This window comes from Geotrypetes seraphini, chromosome 3 (genome assembly GCF_902459505.1).
Source record: "Geotrypetes seraphini chromosome 3, aGeoSer1.1, whole genome shotgun sequence".
Lineage (NCBI taxonomy): Eukaryota > Metazoa > Chordata > Amphibia > Gymnophiona > Dermophiidae > Geotrypetes > Geotrypetes seraphini.
In genome coordinates, this window is record NC_047086.1 from 337,928,195 (window position 1) to 337,951,935 (window position 23,741).

General features: G+C 48.6%; 1 protein-coding gene and 1 long non-coding RNA gene across 4 annotated transcripts in view; one reads left to right on the forward strand and one right to left on the reverse strand.

The window, feature by feature from the left end:
- Positions 1 to 472: 472 nt before the first annotated feature.
- LOC117356778 lies at positions 473 to 23,096 on the reverse strand. The gene is made up of 3 exons (XR_004538708.1): positions 22,777 to 23,096; positions 13,361 to 13,407; positions 473 to 746 (listed from the first exon to the last, which is right to left on the reverse strand). It is a non-coding gene; the product is annotated as an uncharacterized LOC117356778 (long non-coding RNA).
- Positions 22,221 to 23,741, forward strand: part of B3GNT2 (UDP-GlcNAc:betaGal beta-1,3-N-acetylglucosaminyltransferase 2) — a 53,472-nt gene continuing 51,951 nt past the window's right edge. For 2 of the 3 annotated variants that reach the window (XM_033936445.1, XM_033936444.1), the window contains exon 1: positions 22,221 to 22,865. The gene's annotated coding sequence lies outside the window, so the exon portion shown is untranslated. The remainder of the gene's footprint in view (positions 22,866 to 23,741) is intronic. The other variant, XM_033936442.1, reaches the window with a different exon arrangement.

Consider the following 23,741-nt stretch of genomic DNA (forward strand, 5'->3'; position numbering starts at 1 on the left):
TTGCAGAAAAAAACACCATGACACAAGAGAACGCTTTATAAACAGAGCTTATTCATTTTTCATTAAATTTTGAAAATGGCTATAAATGTAATAATTTAAATGATAAATTTGGCTATGAAAAATTTCTGTGCGCCCCCCTTTCCCTTGATGCCCTAAGCACGTGCTTACTTTGCTTATAGGGTTAATCCAGCACTGCACATAAAACTGGTTTAACAAGTCTTACCAACATGGAAAGCTTTTGAGCATTGGGGCCCAAGAGAAAGAGGAGCACTGTATGAGTGGCTTATCTGTGTTAATGGCCTAGCACAAGCTGGTCCTGGCCCTGATCTCTGACAAACTATTACAGCTTACTAAGAGTAATCCCCTAATGCTCACTGCCTGAGGGCTAATATAAAACCAAGGGAAAGGACTAGTGTTCCGCTGACAAGGTCGAAGTGTCAAAGGCACAAAAAGGAGCAAGAGTCTCTGCGAGTCCAGGAACTGTATGTTTATTAAATTGTCCAAGTTAAAACAACCTCAAAATTTATAGCAAAATATGTGTCAGCAATGTTCAGTGCTCACAGATTACATCTTGGACCCTACCCGGTCCATGTTTTGGCAACAATCAGCCTTCCTCAGGGGTCCTATGAGTGTTGACACAATTTGCACGCTATCTGAGTCCTTGATTAAAACCACAGCCACGTTGTGGTAGTTACATACAGTTGGTGAAGGCATATGCTGAGGATCCTTCTCTGGGCCTCCACTGCCTAAGAAAAGATTACATCAGTATGAATCCTGAACCTCCAGTTCTGCAACATATATTTCAGGTTTTCCAACTTGGAGCTATGACATTTCCCTTTACAACTTAATATATAAACAAGCCTAGAGTTGCGTGACAACATTGACAAATACATTCTATGACACCATAATCTCCATGTGTCTTGATATTAGCTATGCATTTATTGGGATTTATTAACTGCCTTTTTCATGAAGAGAGTCATCCAAAGCGGTTTACAATACATTGAATAGTAATTTCTTTATTCATTTTAAAGCCATGATTAAATGCAGGATATAATACAATCATATAACTCTATAAAAGCACTTAAATATATTTACAATTATAATTTATGACAAATAGATATATCACCCCCCATTATATTACAAAAATACACTCAAATTGAGAAATTGAAAAATACATTCCCACCCTTGACATGTATGACCATAGGGCATAATCACCAATCACTCTTTGCAAAATTTTGTCAATGGCTCCCAAATCTTCAGAAGCTTCTTATAATGTCCCTGATGTGTAGCCATACTTCGTTCCATCTTAAAAATATGACATACAGACTCCCAACAAAAAGTATAGTTCAGTCTATCCCAGATTTTTCAATTCCTTAAAATAAGCTGAATGGCAACCCCTGTCATAAAAAAGAGAAGTTTATTATTGTGAGATGATATTTGGCTTTTAGCTCTCATAGTGCCAAATAGCACTGTGTCATATGTAAGTGCCAGTGGATTTTCCATTGCTTTGTTTATCTGATCCCAAATGGATCTACAAAATTGAAGTATAAAGGGGCAATAAAATAATAAATCATAAGTAATCAGGTAATCTTAAGTGTTTTCCCTATCTGTCCCAGCAGGCTCACAATCTAACTGTGGTACTTGGAGCAATGGAGGGTTAAATGATTTGCTCAGAGTCATAGGAAGCAGGCTAGGATCCAACTCAGCAGCTCTAACCAGCAGGCCACATTGGGGCCTTAGAGTGTGAAGGTTGTGGGGGGATGGGTGGAATGTGTGTTGAGAGAGAGTGGAGGTATGTGTGTGTATAGAAATGTGTTTTATGATGTCTCATTCTTTTGCACCTTTTTCACTCCCCTCTACTCCATCTCACTTGACCCCCCCCTGATTTTGGCCCCGACCCCACACTTTCACCTTCGCCACCCCTTCCTGCAGTTTACTTGCAAGCTGTTTGTGACTCCTGGATGAATTAGCATATGAGTGCAAGATTAACTTAGAAGGACAGAAGAAATTTGTTGTACCTGAAATTTCCTTGCCTTTCCCTTTGTGAACAAAGGCACGATCTCTTGCACCTTTGCTCAACTAATTAAAAGTGATCCCTGTCCTCATTTCAACTTCACCTATTAACCCACCTGTAATACATTGAGATGTATTTTTATTAAGTTGTGGTAAAGTTTAGCTGAAATAACCATGCTGCTGTTGGGGATGTTCCCAGCATCCGCTCATGCAATGAACACAGAAAGAATACATTTACCATGTGTTAAGTGTATGACAGATAACACATATGCACTTAATGCCACTTTTAGGGGGTATTAAGTGATCTTCATTATTTGCTGTGGCAACGTGTTAAGTTACTATAGGTCGTGTATCTCAAGCTGTGTGCCTCCTGAGATTCCAAGTGTGCTGCAGCACACTGAGGAGGAAGAGAGGCGCCTGCCAGCTAACTTCCCTAAACGTTCAGGCTCCGTCAAAAAGCCATTCACCTTAAACCGAGTCAGGGATTCAGTATAAAGAAGATGGATCCACTCTAGAAATTGCCCCGTAAACCCTAGTTTTACCAAGACCTCAAATAAAAATTCCCAACTAACCCTATCAAAGGCCTTATCCGCATCTAAGGAGAGTGCCAATGCCGGTATTTTTAGCTGGTGTATATGCCAAATCAAGTGGAGGGCCGTCTTAATATTATCAAAGGCCTGACGCTGATGTATAAAGCCTGCTTTATCTGGAAGTATTTTAAAGATACACCAAGACAGAGAAATGGAGTCGGAGAAATTTATCAAAGAGATAGGTTTTAATTGACTTCTTGAAAGTTTGATAGGAAAATGCGTTTGAAATAAAGTTGGTTAAACATTTATTCCATTTGCCTGCTTGAAATGATAATGTTCTATCAAGAAATCAAGGAAGATTTCACTTGACTAAATCCATGTTGGCTTTGTCTCATTAATTCATGTTTATATATATACACTTCTCCCTCTGGATTCGCGGGGGATAGGGCCAGAGCCGGACTGCGAATGGTGAATAACTGCGAATATCTTCTGGTCCGGCTCTGACCCACCCCCGCCTCCCTCCCTCCATCCCGGCCTTACCTGGTGGTCTAGCGGGCTTTCGGTGCAGGAGCGAACTTCCTACGCTCCTGCCCCGTGCAGATCGCCAATAGGAAATGACTGCTGTGAGTTGCCGTAGTCTCTCGAGACTACGACGGGAACTCCCCACAGCCATTTCCTATTGGCGATCTACACGGGGCAGGAGCTCCTGCCCCGAAAGCCCGCTAGACCACCAGGTAAGGCCGGGATGCCGGGGGGAAGGCTAAACTATGGGTTTTTTTTTTCCTTTTTTTCCCCTCCCCAAAAAAATTGTGAATATCTGAAATAGCGATTGCCGAAACCGCGAATGGGGAGGGGGAAGTGTATACTCTGTAATTTTGCCCTTTATAATAGTCTCTACCATTTTGCCTGGCACTGACGTCAGGCTCACCAGTCTGTAACTTCCTGGATTACCTCTGGAATCCTTTTTAAAAATTGGCATTGCACTGATCACCTTCCAATCTTCCAGAACCATATTGGATTGTAAAGATAAATTACAAATTACTAACAATAGCTCTGCAAGCTCATTTTTCAATTTTCTCAGTACTCCAGACATATACCATCTGGTCCAGGCAATTAGCTACTCTTCAGTTTGTCAAGTTGCCCTATTAGATTTTCCAGGTTACAGAGATTTGTTTCAGTTTCCCTGGCTCCTCAGCATTGAATACTATTTCTGGCACTGGAAATCTAATGACAGCTCCAATCTGGTGTTATGTTCCCAGCAGTAAGGGCAAGGTTTGATTTGTGCGCTGTTCCTGAGCATTGAAGGGAATATCTAAAGACCTAAAATTAGCACAGGGTTGACTATACTAGTATTTGCACTCTTTGGTGTGTGAACTGCTTCCAGCATTAGTGCCCTCTGAATATTTGGAGAACCCTAATGTCAGTGCTATTCTAATGCTAATCATCTCTAGCACCAGTGTTAGTTTTTGAGAATCGGGGCCTCCCTGGGAGGAGCCCGAGGTGCCTCAGCCAATCAGTGCCTTAGGCCCCTCGCTGTGCATCAGATGATGCGTTGGGGCGGGGCCTAAGGCCACTATTGGGCGGCGGCCGGAGGAGCAGGAGCAGGAGGACTTTCTTCCTGCTCCTAAAGATTCACCTAGGAGCAGGAAGGTCCAGGCACCCCTCCTGCTCCCAAAGATGGAGGGAGCCTTGTCCCAAGGAGCAGGAGGGACCGGGCACCCCTCCTGCTCCCAACTATTTTAAAGGTACGAGGGGTGGGTAAGCCGGGCCCGACCACCTGAGCCGACCTGGGGTGGGCTGGTTGTGGATGAGGTGGTGGGGCTGGTGGGCCGTTCATGGTTGAGGCAGTGGGGGGGGGGGGGTTGTCGGACAGGGCCAGTGTGTCGGGCCGGTGGGTGGGGCTAGTGTAGGCTCTCCTGCATGTGCCGCTCTGCCCTGATCTCTCTTGCCTGCTCTCTGGACTCTCCTGCTCTCTGCTGCCATTTCCCGCAGTGCAGGCCCACTTTAAAACTATGGGCTTGCATTGCAGGGAACAGCGCAAGAGAACAGGAGAGTCCGGCAAGCAGGCAGGAGAGATTGGGACCTTGGGGGGGGGTGTCGGGCAGGGCCAGTGTGTCGGGCTGGTGGATGGGGCTAGTGCAGGCTCTCCTGCCTGTCCTGCTCTGCCCCAATCTCTCTTGCCTGCTCACCGGACTCTCCTGCTCTCTGCCGCCGATCCCTGCAGTGCAGGAACGCTTTACAACCATGGGCTTGCACTGCTGGGAACGGCGGCAGAGAGCAGGAGAGTCCGGTGAGCAGGCAAGAGAGATCGGGGCAGAGCAGGGTAGGCAGGAGAGATCGGGACTGAGCCTTGACAGCAGTGACAGGAGGCTGCTTCTCCTGTCACTACTATCAGGGTGTGCGCATGAGCAGGGATCACTCTTTAGTGATCCTGGCCATGGGTAGGGGGCGTGTTACCGATCGTCCCCATTTGCATGCGGGCCTTTAGTGAATTCATCAGCCTGCATGCAAACAGAAACGGATCACACACGGATTGGAGGGTTAGTGAATCTGGGCCTGTCCATAAACTATCTTCTGTCTGTGTCCTTTTGAGTAGGAATTCCTGGCAAGCAATTAAATTATCCTTATGAGATTTAAGAGTATATAGGGCACTGCATCCATGATGACTCCAGTTTATCTGTACTAGTCCTTAAGGACAATTGCACTGTAAAAACAGCAACGAAGACAGACATGAGAAATGAAATAAACATACAAGTATTTGTACCAGGGTCCTGAGGGAGTTTTGGTCTGGGTTTCTTAACCACAAGACCTGCTGCTGCAAAGGCTGAGCTAGCTAGAAAAAGTGGGATTTAAAATGGGCTAAAGTCCAGGACTGCTGTGAATGAAGGCTCAGGGTGCCACCAGACTCAGCCTATTTTTCTAACATCTAAAAGGGTTGGACAGATTTAAAACTGGCCAAAAGCCAGAGGAATAGGAAGAAGGTTGCCAGGTCAAGAAAACAAAGAAATAAAATTACAGTAATAAAAAAGAAAGCACTAGCACTTACGGCCTCTTTTACAAAGCCACGCTAGCGACCACCGAAGCCCATAAAGATTTAAAGGGCTTTGGAGCTGTTGCTGCACGGCAGCCGCTAGCGTGGCTTTGTAAAAGAGGCCGTAAGAAACAAGCGTTAGCTAATATTTACGCTGTAAGGTGCAACTGTCAGCCAATCTGCATTGGGAGAAAATCTGAAGGAATTTTCAACCTGTGAACATTGCACAATTTTACAGCAAAACCAAAGACATACCTTTTGCTTTGCAAATTGTCATGGGTTCTTATGGGGATGTTTTCCATGGAAAATAAGGTACATAGGTTTGAAATTGTCATCTTAATAGTGAAATGAACGACATACTAGGATGGTAAAATTATGGTCATACCTGTTAATTTTCTTTCCTTTAGAAGCAGCAGATGAATCCAGAGACTAGTGGGTATAGCTCACATCGACCAGCAGGTGGAGATAGAGAACTGATTAACAGTTGGCCTTAAAGCCTGGTGTTCTTTCTGTTGATTCAGTTATGCACTTTGCCCAAGCATCCCGAAAGGAGAATGAGCAGCCACAAACTCCATTCCAATAAAAAATGTGTCTTTCTCTTCTGAATACCACTGATATTTCCTCGTTTTTCGTTTCTTGTGTTTTTTTTTTTTTTTTTTTTTTTCAGTCATGAAATAATACACTTACCAACCATAGCCCCGGCTAACCTCATGACCTAAACACTCTACACACAGCCCGTGCACTTGGGGAGGGGCTCTGGATTCATCTGCTGCTTCTAAAGGAAAGAAAATTAACAGGTATGACCATAATTTTACCTTCCATAGCAAAGCAGCAGATGAATCCAGAGACTAGTGGGATGTAGCAAAGCAAACTCAAACTGGGTGGGACGCCAATGCCGCCTCTGCCAGCACTGCCGCGCCAAAAGTCGCCTCTGAACGGGCTGCTACATCTAACCGATAATGCTTGAAAAAGTATTCCCTGACGACCAAGTGGCCGCCCGGCAACTCTCCTCTAATGACATCCCCCCCGGACTCCGCCCAAGATGTAGCCAAAGCCCGAGAGAAATGAGCAGGAAGGTGCTCCGGTACCTTCTTCCCTGACCACACATATGCCGAAGCAATAGCGTCCTTGACCCAACGCGCAATGGACGCTTTAGACGCCGCCATCCCTTTGTTTTTACCCGCGAACGCGACAAAGAGATGGTCCGACCGGCGAAAAGCATACGTCACCTCCAAATAATGGAGAAGCATACGGCGGACATCCAGGAGCCGTACCGACCAAAAACGCTTCCCCCAATCCTCCTCCTGAAGGATGGCAGAAACAGACTCTGGTTCACATGAAAGGACGAAATAACCTTAGGCAGGAAGGACGGCACCGAACGCACCGTCACCCCAGTCTCCGAGAACCGCAAAAAGGGTTCCCTGCAAGAAAGCGCTTGCAACTCCGACACCCGCCTTGCTGAAGCCATCGCCACCAAAAAAACTGTCTTTAGTGTGACATCTTTCAAAGTGGCCGCTGACAGGGGCTCAAAAGGTGCCCCCTGCAATTTCCCAAGGACGAGTTTAAGGTTCCAAGTTGGACAAATTCGCTTAACCGGCGGCCGGAGATGTTGAATCCCCTTGAGGAAACGTACCACGTCCGGCTGTGAAGCGAGAGCCGAGCGAGCCACCCGGCCCCTGTAACAGGCAATGGCCGATACCTGAACCTTGAAAGAGTTATATGATAACCCTTTCTCTACGCCCTCCTGCAGGAACGCCAGAATAGCCGGCAGAGAAGCATGGAAAGGCGCAATTCCGTGTCTTCCACACCATGACTCAAAGATCCTCCAGACCCTCGCATAGGAGGCTGACGTAGAAATCCTCTTAGCCTTAAGCAGGGTGGAAATCACCCGTTCTGAATAGCCCTTCTTTTCCAGCCGTGACCTTTCAATAGCCAGGCCGTAAGACCAAAGCGGCCCGGATCTTCCACTAATATTGGACCCTGAGTTAGCAAGTCCGGAGTCACCTGGAACGCTACCTGCTCGCCTACCGACAGCAGCATCAGATCCGCGTACCACGGCCGTCGTGGCCAATCCGGAGCCACCAGGATTACTCTGCCTCGAAAGCGAGAGATGCGTTGCAACACCCGCCCTATCATGGGCCAAGGCGGGAATACATACAGAAGGGAATTCGGAGGCCACGGGAGAGCTAATGCGTCCACCCCCTCCGAACCCTTTTCCTTGCGTCTGCTGAAGAACCGAGGCACCTTCGCATTGCGGGACGAGGCCATGAGATCCATCTCTGGCAACCCCCACCGACGGCCTAGCAGGCCGCACGCTCGAGCCGACAACTCCCATTCGCCCGGATCTAGAAGATTTCTGCTGAGGAAGTCCGCTTGCACGTTCTCGTGCCCTGCAATGTGTGCCGCCGACAGAAGCGGAACATGCCCCTCTGCCCATCGAAACAAATTGCATGCCTCTTCGGCCAACTGCGGACTCCGGGTGCCCCCCTGACGATCGACATATGCGACCGCCGGGACACTGTCCGAAAAAATCCTGGTCGGCTTGTCCTGAACTAGTGACTGAAAAGCCCGCAGCGCCAACCGGATCGCTCTCAATTCCAGCAAATTTATGGGCCATTGAGCCTCCTGGGAGGACCACATCCCCTGCACCGACAGTTACAGGCACTGGGCTCCCCAGCCCCGCAGACTGGCATCCGTTGTAACTACCACCCAATCCGGCGTGGCCAATGGCATGCCCCTCCAAAGATGCAAGTCCTGGAGCCACCAGCGCATGCTGCGAGCTGCTCGCGGACTCCATTGGAGACGAACATTGTAGTTCAGAGATGCTGGGAACCAGCGAGAGAGCAGAGACTGCTGTAAGGGCCTCATGTGGCTCCGGGCCCCGGGAACCACCTCCAGAGTCGCCACCATGGAGCCCAGCACCTGTACATAATTCCACACTCGAGGTCTGGCTGACCCGAGAAGGAGGCGAATTTGAGCCTGCAATTTCTCCCCCCGGTCTCGGGGCAGAAACACCTTCCCCCAGAGCCGTATCGAACCTCACCCCCAGATGCACCAATGAATGCGATGGGGACAAAAAAACTCATGGGAAAGTTGACCATCCACCCCAACGACCGAAGGAGAGAGATTACTCTCTGAGTTACCGACACACTCTCCTGTCGGAATGAGGCGCGGAGTAACCAATCGTCTAAGTAAGGGTGTACCCGAATCCCTACCTTGCGTAGAAAAGCGGCTACCACCACCCTGACTTTGTAAAACGTGCGGGGAGCCGTCGCCAGGCCAAAGGGCATTGGCCGAAACTGATAATGTTGGCCCAGAAACGCAAATCGCAGATACTGCTGATGCGGAGGCCATATCGGAATATGGAGGCACGCCTCCATGAGATCGAGGGACGTGAGGAACTCTCCCGGTCTCACCGCCGCAATAACCGAGCGTACTGTTTCCATACGGAAATGGCGCACACTGAGGAATCTGTTGACCCCTTTGAGATCCAGCACCGGTCTGAAGGACCCCCCCTTCTTTGGTACAATGAAGTAAAGGGAATATATACCGCGGCCTACCTCTTCCGGGGGCACCGGAACCACCGCCCCCAGATCGAGCAGCACCTAAAGAGTCCTGCGGACCTCGGCTCCCTTGGCCGCCCCATTGCACGGGGACACCAAGAAAGAATCTACGACGGGAGAGGCGAAGTCTAATTTGTACCCGTCGTGAACAACGTCCAACACCCCCTGATCGGACGTGACTGCGGCCCACTCCGCCCTGAATGCCGAAAACCGACCCCTTAAGGGCAGGGCGGAGGGAGCCAAGCCCCCGTCATCGTGGAATGCGCCTGGCTGGGGTGCGTGTTGACTGCCCTGAAGAGGGGTTCGTCGTACGAAAGGAACTCCTCTGCCGAAACCGAGGTCTCGAAGCAGAGAATGGCCAGATACGGACCTGGAAAAAGGTTTACCAGCCCTGGCACGCCTAACCTCCCGGAAACGTGGTCTAGACGATGAGGACCTTACCGGGGGTCACCAGCCGAAACTTGGACGCTGCATCGGCCGCCCAATGACGGAGCCACAAGGATCTGTGTGAAACCACAGACAGAGACATCTGGATCGCAGACGCCCGAATAATATCATATAAGGAGTCTGCCAAATAAGCCAAGCCAGCCTCCAAATCCAGCTCCGAAGGGACTGAACCCCCAGCTTCCAGCAAATTATCGGTCATCCCGTGGGACCACTGCAGACATGCACGCGCCGCGTAGGCACTGCAGATTGTGGCCTGCAAGGTAACTGCAGCCCCTTCAAAGGACATCTTTAGGGACGCTTCACTCTTTCTATCCTGCGCGTCCTTTAGTGTCACGCCCCCTTCTACCGCCAAGGTAGTTCTGTTAGCCACCGCCGCCACCAAGGCGTCCACCCTAGGTAACCTAAACTTTTCCAGTTCGGTCGGGTCCACCGGATACAAGAGCCTCACGGCTTTTGCCACCCTGAAACTGGCCTCCGGCGCCTCCCATTGCGCCGAGATCAGCTCCTGCATGGCTTCATGGACCGGAAAGGTCGTAGGCGGCCTACGTGTCCCTGCCGTCAGGGGGCTACCGGACACCTTAGTATCTTCCTGAGCAATGTTCAAACTCTGCAAAGCCTTTGAAACAAAGGAAGAAAGTTCCTCTCTATGGAACAAACGGAGAGCGGAAGGGTCATCCACCTCCCTACCCGGGAGACTCTCTGCGTCCCATCCACCAGCTCACCTTCCTCTAACGACTCAGGAAGTGAGAAAGGCGACCTCGGCAAAATATCTTCAGCCTCCGCAGACACCAGTCTGCGCTTCTTTGTCCCCTGCGACCGCCCCGGGGACCCTACTGCCCCCGCCGTGGGTCTGGTATCCGTCCCCTCCCCCCCCCCGCAGAGGTAGAGGGAACCGCAAGGGACCGCCCGGCCCCCAGCAGCGGCTGGGCAGGCTGCGAGGTCTGTCATTTAAAAGCCTGATGCAGCAACATTACCAATTCGGGCGAAAATGATCCCCAAGTAAGGGGCACTCCCCCGCCTTGCTCCGAGCCGAGGAGCGGGCCCGCGCCGTCCTCCGGCGGTCTCGACTCCTCCCCCCCCGCCGCCACACACCTGTCCTCCGTGGCAGAGCCCTGCAGTACTTCTGCATCGACTTCGGGCGGCGGGGACAACGAGCGAGCTTCCCGCACCCGGGCAATGGCCGCCTCACAAGCCGTCAAAAACGGAACGTCTGCCGGTGCTTCCAAGCACCCGGCAGAGCAAAGACCCGACAGTGTTCGGCGCTTCCCACAGCGCGAACACTGCTGACCAGCCTCTGCAGCCATCCCCACTCGGCTCAACCAAAGCTCCGACGCTTTTTTTTTTTTTTTTTTTTCACACACGCGGCGAACGGCGCCGAACGCCGACTCCGCCCCCCAAGACGCCCGGCACCCGGGAACGCTACGAGGAACCACCACAAACAAGTAAGTAAAATTACTCACCCAAATGGTCAGCCTCTTACCCCCGAAGCCAGGGAATCGGTGGGAAATGTACTGGAAGCCGAGTTAACCACTTCCCGGCTCAGTACTAGCAGGAAGGCTCCATTTTTTTTTTTTTTTTTTTTATACTGGAATGAAGAAGCCAGCCAATACTCCTGCAACCTGGAAAGGAACCCCTCTATCCAACGGAGGGGAGGGTGGAGCAGGGACCTGGGAGGGCCCAGGTGTACCTCCCAAAGCCGGCACCAATCAGCCAGGCACCCCCAACCTACTGAAGAGAACTAGTCTCAACAGAGGAATTCCAACGGAACACCAATCCAATCTATCCGGCAGCAGCCAGAGACCAGGAGCTAGAAAGGTAGCTCCAACCCTGCTGGGAGATAGAGCAAAACTGAATCAACAGAAAGAACACCAGGCTTTAAGGCCAACTGTTAATCAGTTCTCTATCTCCACCTGCTGGTCGATGTGAGCTATACCCACTAGTCTCTGGATTCATCTGCTGCTTTGCTATGGAAACAGGGATTTTTGAAAGGCATTTGGGGGGGGAGGAGTTATTAGAAGAGTTATTTTACTGCTAGGCCTAGTTATCAATAACCACTGTAGGTCTCATTGCATAAAATAATTAAAACTCACTGAGCTGGCTGGCTCAATGGAGTGCTACTGAATATTGGTTCCAACCAGCCATGTACAAACTGGCTAAGTTAGGGGCAGTTCAAGGATGGAATCCAGATGGAGCCACTACTTAACTAGTTAGCAGCAATATTCAGCCTGCTAACTGGCTATTTTATTTATTTAAAAAATTCCTAACCCGCTTAAACCTAAGTAAAATACAAACATAATCATGATCTAACATACAAGCTTTAAAATAATAAAACATACTGTATTTTTCGCTCCATAAGACGCACTTTTTCCCCCCAAAAAAAGTGGGTGGTAATAAGGGTGCGTCTTATGATGTGAATATACCCCCCCCCCCCCCGGGTAGTACCTTTAAATTGTGGAGGTCGGTGGACGCTGCCTGCTGATTGTTGGGACCCGCAGCGCACAAGTGCACTAATGCCTGGGCCCGTGACACTTCCTAATTGTGCCAGTTGTTGGTGCTTTGCTGGATTGCTACCTGCTGTTTACCGGCATGTCAGGGCCAGCGGCGCACAAGTGCACTGCTGCATGGGCGCACGCCACTTCTAAATGGGTGCCTCAGTTCTCACTAGCTCCTCACGAGAACTGACAGCCATTCAGAAGTGGTGCGCGCCCACGCAGCAGCGCGCTTGTGCACCGCTGGCCCCGACATGCCGGCAATGAGCAGGCAGCTGACCAGTGAAGCACCAGTGACCAGCACAATTAGGAAGTGTCGCGGGTCCAGGCATTAGCGCACTTGCGCACTTGTGCGCCGCGGGCCCCGACAATCAGCAGGCAGCCGTCCACCGACCTCCACAATTTAAAGGTACTGCCCGTAGGGCTGGGACGGAATTTAAAAGTGCTGGGGATATGTAAAAGTGATGATTGATTGGGCGGGCTGGGATGGAATTTAAAGGTGCTAGGGGGCTGGGACAAAATTTAAAGGTGCTCGGGGGTACGTAAAAGTGATGATTGATTTGGGGGGCTTAGACGGAATTTAAAGGTGCTGTGGGGGCTGGGTCAGAATTTAAAAGTGCTGGAGGAGTATGTAAAAGTGATGATTGATGGGGGGGGGGGGCAGGTCTCAGGCAGGGAGGAGTTTAAATACCCAAGAGTGCAATGAGACAGGGAGGTCCCCAGGATTTAGAGAGAAACTTCTAGACTTCCCTAACTGTGGGCTGAAGCAGAGGCCTGGGAAACTAGACTTCCCTAGATGTGAGCTGAGGCAAAGTCCTGGAAAGAAATGGAATTGTGTGACTTCCCTAGCTGTGGGCTGAAGCAGAGTCCTGGGAAACTAGACTTCCCTAGCTGTGGGCTGATAGCAAAGCCCTGGGAAGTCAGACTTCACTAGCTGTGGCTGAGGCAAAGCACTGGGAAGACTGTTAAGTGAAAGGAGTGTTCTTTGCTTGGTTTAGGTAAGCCACTGATATATTGAAGTTGGGGAGTTTTATTCCAGGTCTGGCTATAGCTTTTTCATAGTCTTCATTCTGTAAATCCATGGAGGAGTTAGTATAATAAGTGTTTTATCTCAGCCCACGAACCGGGTCTTGTAGAAACCACACAGTTTTTCCCTTGCTTCTCCTACTTTAGGTCTTTATCTGCCATCATTTACTATGTATGTTACTTACTTAGCAAAGGAACACAGAGCCCCCCTACTATTGAGACTAAAAGCAAACGAACATCACTGGAATAAAGCATACTCACAAAGGGGGAAACTGGGAATCTCTCCGCAAACATCATTCTGTTCTGCTCTGCAATATATAATAAACAAGCAACATGAGGCAAGAACATGGCAGCAATAGAATTCAACCTGCTGTGTGCAACGAGGACTAACTGGAACATAGCTAGCGGCAAAGATATGTACTCAGATATGTAGAACGCTTCCTTGCAGATCCTGACTGCTGGGTGGAAGGTACTCAAGCCTGAAAGGAGAAACAGCTGAGGCAGGAAATGCATGCAATAAAGAAAGAATTAGAGTAGATACAGAGTAGGTCATACCGACTCCTCCGTGGATTTACAGAACGATGATTATCAAAGATAAGAACCTAATCTTTCATTCTGTTATATCCACTTCAGAGTCAGTACAATAGGTGACATAACAAAGCAATGGCAACATCTAAGGTGGGACAGATGAGCCTGCCCACAACACTGTGGCCCCAAAGGTGGTGTCAGACCGAGCCTCAACATCCACTCTGTAAAATCTTGTGAAGGTATGAAGGGAAGACCAAGTAGCTGTTCTACAAATCCCAGTTGGATGAACTCCTCGAGACTCTGCCCACAAAGCTGCAACACCCCTTGTCAAGTGTACCTTGAGAGAAACTGGCGGCTGTTTACCACAGGCAATATAAGTTGACAAAATGGTAATGTAGATCTGTTGGGCAATAGAGGCCTTAAGAAGCTGACCTATCCCACCTGGATTGGCTAGTCAGGACAAACAGATGGTCAGAAAGATGGAAGTTGTTGGTCCTCTCAAAATAGTGGAGTAAAATTCTTCGCACTACTAGTCTCAGTAAGACTTTATCCTTCTGCTCCAACCAGCAGGTAGATGGACTTCCTAGTTGGCATGGAAATGCAAAACCACTTTTAGAAAAAAAGAAAGGAACTCCATGGAGGGAAACCTCTGACTCCTTGATCTGGAGAAACGGCTGTCTACAAGAGAGATGTGCAGTTCAGAAATACGCCTTACAGAAACAATTGTCATGAGGAATGCTGTCTTGACCGTCAGGTCTAGAAGGGATGCATCCTTAAGCGGCTCAAAAGGAACTTCAGCAAGCCCCTTCAGCACAACATTTAGATTCCACATAGGAAAAGGCTATTGCAGGGGTAATTGCAAACGAAGCACCCCCCCAAAAAAAGAAATCTGGTCACATCTGGATGAGCTGTAAGCGAACTGGAATCTCTGTGCGCCCTAAAACAGGAAAGGCCTGCCACTTGTATCTTGAGGGAAGCCATCACCAGGTCTTTTTCTAGACCGGCCTGCAGGAAGACTAAGACTACCGGAATTGGAGCACACAACAGTAGAGAATGACACGGGGAAAAAAATTTGTCCCCATCTCTGCCTCGTCCCCGCGAGCTTGGTCCCTATCTCCGCAAACCATCTGATCCCATCCGCACAAGCCTCAAATAATTTTATACTGAACTTATTTTATTAAAGTATAAAAAGAAATAATATTCTGTACAATTGTCATTTTATAAATCAAAGTTCTGGCTGCTGAACTAGAGAAAGATCTTCAGCTGGCAGGGCTTTGTTTATAAATGTTTATCAACACAACTACAATACTACTTTATCCTAAAGGAAAAAAAAAAGAAATGAAATATACATTTTTTTTCAACCTTTGTTGTCTGGTTTCTGCTTTCCTCATCTTCTCATCATTCTATTCCTTCCATCCACTGTCTCTCTTCTTTGCCTCTTCCATATGGTATCTGCTCTGTTTGTATGCCTCTACCAGAAACTGTCTGTCTCTCCCTCCACCCCCCCCAATTGGTCTGGCACCCATCTTCTTCCCTCTGCTCCCCCCCCCCCCATAGTCTGGCATCTCTGTCTTCTTCCATTCCCCAGGTGGTTTTTAGCATCTCTCTCCTCCTTTCCTCCCCTCAGATCTGGTATCTGTCTCCCCAATCCAGCATGTGCCCTTTTTCTTTATCCCCTCCTTTCATCCAGTATGTGCTTCCCTCGCTCCTCCACAGTTCCCTTCAGTGTCTGTTCCACTCTCTCCCCTTCTCCCTTTCCTTCAGCATCTTCTCCCCTCTCTCTCCTACCCACTAACATACAGCATCTGCTCCTCCCTCCCCATCTTTCTCCACTTCTTTCCAACGTGTTCCCCTCTCTCTCTCCTTCCCATTTCCCTTCAGCATGTTTCTCTCTCCTCTCCCCCTCTCTTTTCACTTCCTTTCAGTGCCCTTCACTTGATCCAGCAGCCCCCTCCCGATCGCCAAGGTCCAGGCATCTCCCTCCCTCCTTCCCCTCACCTTCGCTGGCGAGTTTAATTGTTCTGTCTCTAAGCGGCCCAAGCCTTTTCTCAAGTCGTGTGCGGCTGTTCTGAAACTTCTCCTCTGATGTAACTTCCTGTTTCTGTTTGCATCAAAAGGAAGTTTCTGACAGCCGAGCACAACTTGTGAAAATGCTCATGCCGCTCAGAGATACAACAATGAAAATTGCCAGTGAAGGTGAGGGGAAGGAAGGGAGGGAGGGAGATGCCCAGATGATCAGGAGGGAAGGGACTGCTGCACCATGCGATTGTGAGAGGTGATGTGAGGCAACGCGTGCAAAATACTTAACTGCAGGGATAAGGCCATTCACCGCTCCACAGGGTGGTGAATGGCTTTGTCCCCATACCTGCGGCAACCATTTTTATCTCCTCCCCATTTCAGCGGATTACCTGCGGCTAGCTGCAGGTAACAGTCACCGTGTCATTCTCTATGCAACAGCTCCACCTGGTCTCCTGGCATACCACTTCTGGAAAGCCTTCCAATGCTTTGAGGTAGGCCACCATAGTAGAGGGCTTTTTGGACCTCAAGAGTGGTGAGGACTAAGTCACAGTAGCCTCTGTGAATCATGGTCTTGCTGTATCTCCAAACAGTCCAATCTTCAGGATCTTCAAGCTGCCAGTTGATCGGACCCCAACCAAAATCCCCCCCCTTGTAACAGCACCATGTGACCGGGGGCAGGAAAATGCAGCTTGTGCCCTGATACTTCAAGTATCAGGGCACAAAGAGCCTGTGCTTAAGCCTCTGACAAGGTCATGAGATAAGCATGCTCCCAGGGGAACAGATCCCGAGCCTTGAGGTGGCTCCACAGGTCCACCCAAAGCTTGCCCCGTGAAGCTGCAGTCAAGCTCTGCAGAAACTGTTTCCATTCCCAGGCAGAGAATCCCTACAAAAGGGGTCTCAAGGCACCGAAGCCACCAAAATTAAGCAAAAAAATAAGAAACAAGCAAAAACAATAAGAAAAAGAAGCAGAGCAGATCAGAAGCGCTTCTGCAGAATTTGCTTGCAAAAATAAAAACTGTAGGGGACTCTGTGTTCCTCTGCTAAGTAGGAGGAGCAAGGGGAAAAATGTGTGGTTTTCTGCAAGACCTAGTTCGTAGTTTGAGATAAAACACCTATTGTACTGACTCCAGAGTGGATGTAACAAAAGTTACTTTATTTCTGTTCCTTGGAAAGTATAGCTTGCTTCCTGAACCTGTGAAATAATAGGATCAGGCTAGAATGGAAAATAAAACTTCTTTTGTTCATATGCAAAGTGTGTCCTGGCTGTTTGTGAGCAGACCTCTCCTGGAAATCCAACCTAGCCCTGTAATATATGGTGCTTCTGCTCAAGAGAAGCTAGATTCAGGTGCCTTCTGAGTTTGGAACCACTACACAAGAATAGAGGAATGTTTTAAACAGGCTAAGGAAAAGAGCTTTGCCAGGAAGAGAGGAAAAACATAACAGTCAGTCAGTGCTGAACAAGCAGGAGTTTTTTCTGATTTTCTTTTGAGTGTTGTCAGAGCAGCAGGGAAACCTGGCCTGGGTGAAGGAACAGAGGAAAGAAATACCTGTTGGATTTCAGAACAGGCTATACAGAGTAAAGTCTTTGGCAAACTAAAAGATTCTCCTAATCAGTGGGAACACCTGTGTGTGCCTCCAGAGAAGAAGTGTTGTAATAAAGACTGCTTCTGTAGGGAAGTATTTTGAGCTGCAAGAGAAACTACAACCATTGTTTGGACAACCTGAGGCTTGATTGAGCTGCTGCCTACACCTGATTAGCAAACACAGCCTATGGGCTGAGAGAGAGAGAGAGGGAAAGGGAGTAAGCACTGAAGTTATAACAAGCATGGAGAAACTAATTCAGGTGCTATTGGAAGGGCACAGTATATAACCAAGCCTGTGGAAAGAGGCCCCTGAATCTAGGGGCCAGAGTGAGAAGAAGCTTTGCTAAACCTGCAGGGCCCGAGAAACCTTGTGGTGGAAGAAAGTGGAGATCTGATGCACTACTGTGCTGTAGAGAACTGAGGGCATGTCAAGGGTGTAAGCAGAGACCTTCCTGCCCAGAGCTGCAACTGCCTGAGAGCTCCAATCTCCAGCAAGTCACAGATTCATCTAAATAGGCAGCAAGAGTACCTAGTCACAATAAATAAAGTAGGGAGACTTGTTTGTTAAATCGGTTCATAGACAAAAACCGCCGAAGACAAAGGCGCGCGCCGACAACTGAGCGCAAGACGGAAGCGCGCCTAAGAAAAAGTGTTTTTAGGGGCTCCGACAGGGGGTTTTGTTGGGGAAACCCCCCCCCACTTTACTTAATACAGATTGCGGCGGCGTTGTGGGGGGTTTGGGGGTTGTATCCCTCCTCATTATACTGGAAACTTAACTGTCTTTTCCTGTTTTTTAGGGAAAAAGTGAAGTTTTCAGTAAAATGTGGGGGGTTACAACCCCCCAAACTCCCCACAACGCCCCCACAATGCGGCGCGATCTGTATAAAGTAAAGTGGGGGGGTTCCCCCCCATGCCCCCTGTCGGAGTCCTTTTAAACAGTCATTTTCTTTGGTGCATGGCTCCGCATTGTGCTCAGTTGTCTGCGCGCGCCTTTGTCCCGGCGCGCTTTTGACTTGACACCGTTAAATCTCATAAAGGCTAGGAGGTCAAAATTGGTACAATATATCAATGCTGTATGGAACTCCTGAGAAGAAAGTTATTAGATGAGTTGTGTGTGTGTGTATATATATATATATATATATATATATATATAAAGAGCTTATAATTCTTTTCACATACACTCAGAATTGTGTAATTCGGCCAAAAGCTGAAGCTCATATAGCCGAACCCACCGCCCCATCACTGTGTATGGAATTTTTAAAGGAAGTGCTAATGTGTGCTATTTAAAAAATGTTTTCAATGGCAAAAGGAAAAGGGGGAAAGAAATTCCCACTTATCTCTTATAGGTGTTCAACAGGACCTGTTTGGGGGACATTGTAAAGCTGTGAAGGACACTCATTGAACTTGTGATAGGATCCACAATGGTGAGACCATTTTTGCTTGCCTGTTTTCTCCCCATGAAGTAAAAAGGGAGTAGTTGGGCTCTGGGGCAGTCCTGAAGAATCCCTGTGAGATGGAGAGCCTGAATGCCCATAGGGATTCTTAACCTCAGTCCTTTACGGGGATTCCCCTAGCAGCCTCAGAAGCCCAATCTCCTAGTGTTGAGGTAAGGTGAAGGGTATGTGAGGGAGAGTGGAATAGATTTCTCGGCTTATATTTGGGTCAGTGCCCACCCGCCTCCCCTCCAAGACCTGTTGCAGGCCTCCACTGGGCCTGTCATAAGACCTGGTGGTCCAGCAGTGGGTCGAGACAGGAGGGATCCCAACCGCCTTCTGTATTGGCTGACTGTTAAAACTTTTACCTCCCTTGCCTCTCTGGTGTACCTTTAAAATCCCTGGTGGGCCAGGTCAGAAGGTATTCCACCTGCCTCCTGTCCCAGCCGACTGTTAAAACTTTGATCTCCCCCGTGTACCTTTAAAATCCCCAATGGTCCAGCGGTAAACCAGAGCAGGAGTGGTCTTCCCGCGCTTCTTCCATGTGCAGAGCTGCTAGTGATTGGCTTCTGTTTGAATAATCCACCGCTAAAATACATGTATGCTAAACAGGCTGGAACAGGTCTAGCGAGCAAGTTAAAGGTAGATTTTAATTTTGAGAATTTGCCCCCGAGAGTGGAGAACAATTGAAAGAGGCAGAGAGAAGATAGAGGGAACCTAAGGAGGTTCACAGAGGGAAAAGATTGGGAAGGGGTAAAACACGGACCTCGCGGATCTAAAACTGCACGTCCTTAAAAATCTGAGGTCTGGGCATTGACAAGCCCGCCTTTTAGCTTGTTTTACCCAGACCCTTATTCCATCACTTTCCCTGCAGCTCAGGCCCCCGGCTCTGCCTTCCCTAATGGCTAAGGAGGGAGGAGGCGCACCATGGCTTTTGCTAATTAGCCCGATTGTCCCTTCCTCCAGATCTCTCCCTCCGCACTGATTCTGAGATCCCCCGCGATATGACACTGGATGGCAAATAGCTGGGTTGGGGGGGGGGGGGTTAATGTGTGCAAAGGTCTGCAGTGCATCTGACCTCACGGATCTGAACTGCACAATGCACATCCTTAAAAATCTGAAGTCTGCGCCACTTTTAGTCTCTGGCTTTGACAGACCTCTATGACATTTTAGTCACTGATGGATCCTAATGCTTTTCCCTCCCTATGCCGAGACTAAAAGTGGCACAGACCTCAGGGCAAAAGTTTTGCCGCTAGTCTCAGCATAGGAAAAGCATTAGGATCCGTCAGAGCTAAAATGTCATAGAGGTCTGTCAGAGCCAGAAACTACAAGTGGCATGGACCTCAGATTTTTAAGGACATGTGGTTTTAGATCCGCAAGGTCCGTGTTTTACCCCTTCCCGAAAAGATTTAAGAACTTTATTTTTTGTTTGGGATCCCTAGGAAAGGACAGAGACTGGGAAAAAGACTGAGGCATGTTTATAGTGAACCGGATGTGACGTGGTTATACTGTAGATCAGTGTATCATAAACTGTGTGCTGCGGCACACTAGTGTGCCGTGAGATGCAGGGAAGGAGGAGAGGTGCCGGCTGACTGCCTGCAGGACATGCCTTTCGCAATCAGCCGTTGCCTCGCCTTCTCTCCACCCGTCTTCCCTGCCGGCAATCCCCCCCCCCCCCCCCCCCACTGGCGGCTCAGGGCCTTTGAGCATGCATAATAATAATAATAACTTTATTCTTCTATACCGCCATAGTCGTGAGACTTCTAGGCGGTTCACATTGAAGAGAGCTGGACAGTCAGCGAGTTACAATATGCAGAAGTCAGAGAATTACAGCATACAGAATCTTAAAAAAGGCAGTTGAAATACAATATATAGATTGTTAGCAAATGTTAGAAGTTTCAGATTTATATGCAGAAGAGGACATATTTAGTGTTTGGTGTAGGTACTTTTTAGGTGATATTTCTGTCGAATAAGGCAGTTTTTATGGCTTTTCTAAAGGCGTCATAGGTCATTCTTGCTCCATTGATGTAGTTGTCTAACCACTGTTGTTGTTTGTTTGCTTGGTACATAAAAGTTCTATCCAGAAAGGTTTTGTATTTGCAGCCAGTAATGCTTGGGTATGCAAATAGATTCTGGTTTGTCTTGTAGGGTTGTATAGTATGAAGTGAGGTAACAGGTAGATAGGAGCTAGTCCCCAAACTAGCTTGAAGCATATGCAAGAGAACTTGAACATTATTTGTGTCTCCATTGGCAGCCAGTGAAGCAGTCTGTAGGGGCTAACATGGTCACTCTTTTTCAATCCAAATATCAAGCGGATCGTTGTGTTTTGGACAATTCTAAGTTTCCTCACTGGTTTTTTGGGTATACCCATATAAACAATATCGCAGTAGTCCAGTGTAGAAAGCACTAGCGATTGCACTAGTAGTCTAAATGATAATGGGTCGAAGTATTTTTGATGGTCCTTAACTTCCATAATGTCAGGAAACACTTTTTTACCACTATGTTCGTGTGTTCAAACATTGTCAAATGTGTGTCTAATATGACTCCCGATATTTTTATTGTTTTAGTAATCGGTTAGTCACGATCTTTTACATGTAACGTTGTTTTGGTAATTTTGTCTGTTGGGCTTGCAAGGAAGACTTTTGTTTTTTCTGTGTTTAGCTTCAGCTTGAAATATATCCAATGTTCTATTTCAGTCATAAGATGAGAAATGTATTCTGAGGTCTCGTTTGTTATGCTGTTCACTGGGATTAAAATGGAGATGTCATCTGCATATATGTAGTAGTGTAGGTTTAGCCTTTTTAGGAAGTGTCCTAGGGATGATATGTAGATGTTGAATAGAGTGGGTGATAGTGAACATTGACCTGATGATATCACGCATGCACCTGACACCATCACATTGATGTCAGTGCATTGCTGGATGCCTCAAGCCGCAGCCACATTTAGTGTGCTGTGGTTTGACAAAGTTTGTGAGACACTGCTGTAGATCATACAGAACTTTTGAAACCTGATGACTGCTAACACTGAAAGAAAATGTAAATAGTTGATTTTTAAATCTACAATCCAGTTCATGCACCTTAGCCTCTGCCTGATTCGTGAGAAGCAGTTAGGGGTGATGGCTGGGTGTTGTGACTGAAACCCCGGGATTGCAGTCTTTCCGCCTATTCCAAGCCCGAGAGAGACTGTAATATTGTGACTTGTCAATTCATCTTTTTATAAGACCTGGTGGCAAAGCTGGCCAGAGCCCGCGGGCAGCGTGCGGGCGGAGACAGAACTACAGATGTATTTTTTTTTTCTGCTGATGCTGCAGAACTTAAGTCCTCTGATAAGGGAGTTCCCGGGAAATAAGGGAGAGTTGGTCACCCGCCTAGACACAGGGATGACATGAGCAGTAGGCGAGTTTCACAGACACACTGAGTGGCTTCGGAAAAGTTGCTCCTACCCTAATAAGGTTCTCGCACTCCCTCACGTGCTCACCTTGCTTTCACCCCCAAACAAGTCAAGCCTCGGGGACAGCGACCGGCTCACGTGATCCTGCTCACCGTCCTCCAGCCCCCTACTTCTCGCGACCCAGTCCCGCCTACAGATTGGTCTGCAGCGCAGGCACCTCCGTGCGCAAAGAACGCCCCCTCGCGCGCACCAGCCGGCAGTAGCCGCTTCTGATTCAGGGTCAGCTCTGCTTAAACTCGAGAGAGGCAGGGGGCCGGAGCGCGCGATCGCGAACGAGGGGGAGAGCGCGCGCCTGCGCGCGTGTGTGTGTGTTCTCGCGGATGTAGGTCTAGTATCGGTGTGGGGGAGACTGACTGCTCGGCAACAAGTGTCAGCCACTTTGGCTCCGACGGCGGGTTTGTAGCAGGCCGTGCGTTTCAGGAGAGTCTCCGCTCTATTCCTCGCCATAACGCCGGGGGGGCTCTTGGGCGTTACTGTCTGGGGCCCCGACCGGGAGGAAGCGCTCGCTTGCCGCTGCTCCACTCTCCGAGTGAAGCTTCGAACGGGGAGGATGAGGCACCTCCCGAGGCCGTTCGAGGGGGGACACTAAAAGGAGGAAGGCTACGTCTCCCCGGCGATGTTAAAAGTGCCGGTGGCAGGAGAGCCGCCTTATATGAAGCTTTACCTCGGCGACGCAGCTGTCCTTGGGCACCTCCGCCTCGTGGATCTCGGGTCGGGGCTTTCACTTCCATGCCTCCCCGGATTCCCAGCAAGGTTAGTATTCTTTCCTCAAGGTCTGGGGCTATTAATCGTTTTATTTGCTTTGTTCCTCCCCCCAGTGGAAGATTGTGAGCCAACACACACACAAAAAGTCTTAATTGTAGTCATTTGCAGACTGTCAGGAAACGAAACTTAGAGATTAGTGCAATTGCGTCTTTTCTTTGCCGTCTAGTTTTGGGAGTTGCTGGAGTGAGAGAGAGCGATGCAATGATTCTTTTCCTGACGGCCCTGGCGGGGGGAGGGGAGAAGTGGGGGGCGGGGGGGGGGGCGCGCGAGCGAAATCCTCATTTTTTTTCTGTGGTGATGCAAGTAAGGGATTGAATCTCTTTTATAGGAGGTTGATGATTCCCATATTATTTTAAAAGTCTCTAGATTGGCCTTTTCAGCCGCCTCGCTTCGTTGGAAGTCAGTGGGGAGGTTTCCCTCCTCCTCATGGAAGGTGTAGAGGTGGTAGAGGTTTGGCCTGGCTCGCCTCCTGCGTTCGTTTTATAAGTTCAGGAGGTAATAACGCCACGAGAAACTTGCCTTGGAAATTTTTTGTTCTCGATTTTGGTCGGCGTTGTGGCTGTTGTCTCCAGGCGCGGTTCAGCCTCCTCCTCCCTACCCCCTGGGGAGTCTTGTTAGCAAATCTGGCAAGTAACTGTGCAAAACTTAAAAAAAAGGTACACGTTAGCCTTGGGTTACCCCTGAAGTATATTTCAAGGCTTTCTATAGAATGTAAAACAAAACTGTTGATACAGATGTTCTGGAGATAATTTATTGTATACTGACATATAAAAAACATGAAAATTCAATGAAAAAATTACAATGATGAAAAACACAGTGGTAAAAATCCAAACGGACCCTACACGGTCCGTGTTTCGGTGAACA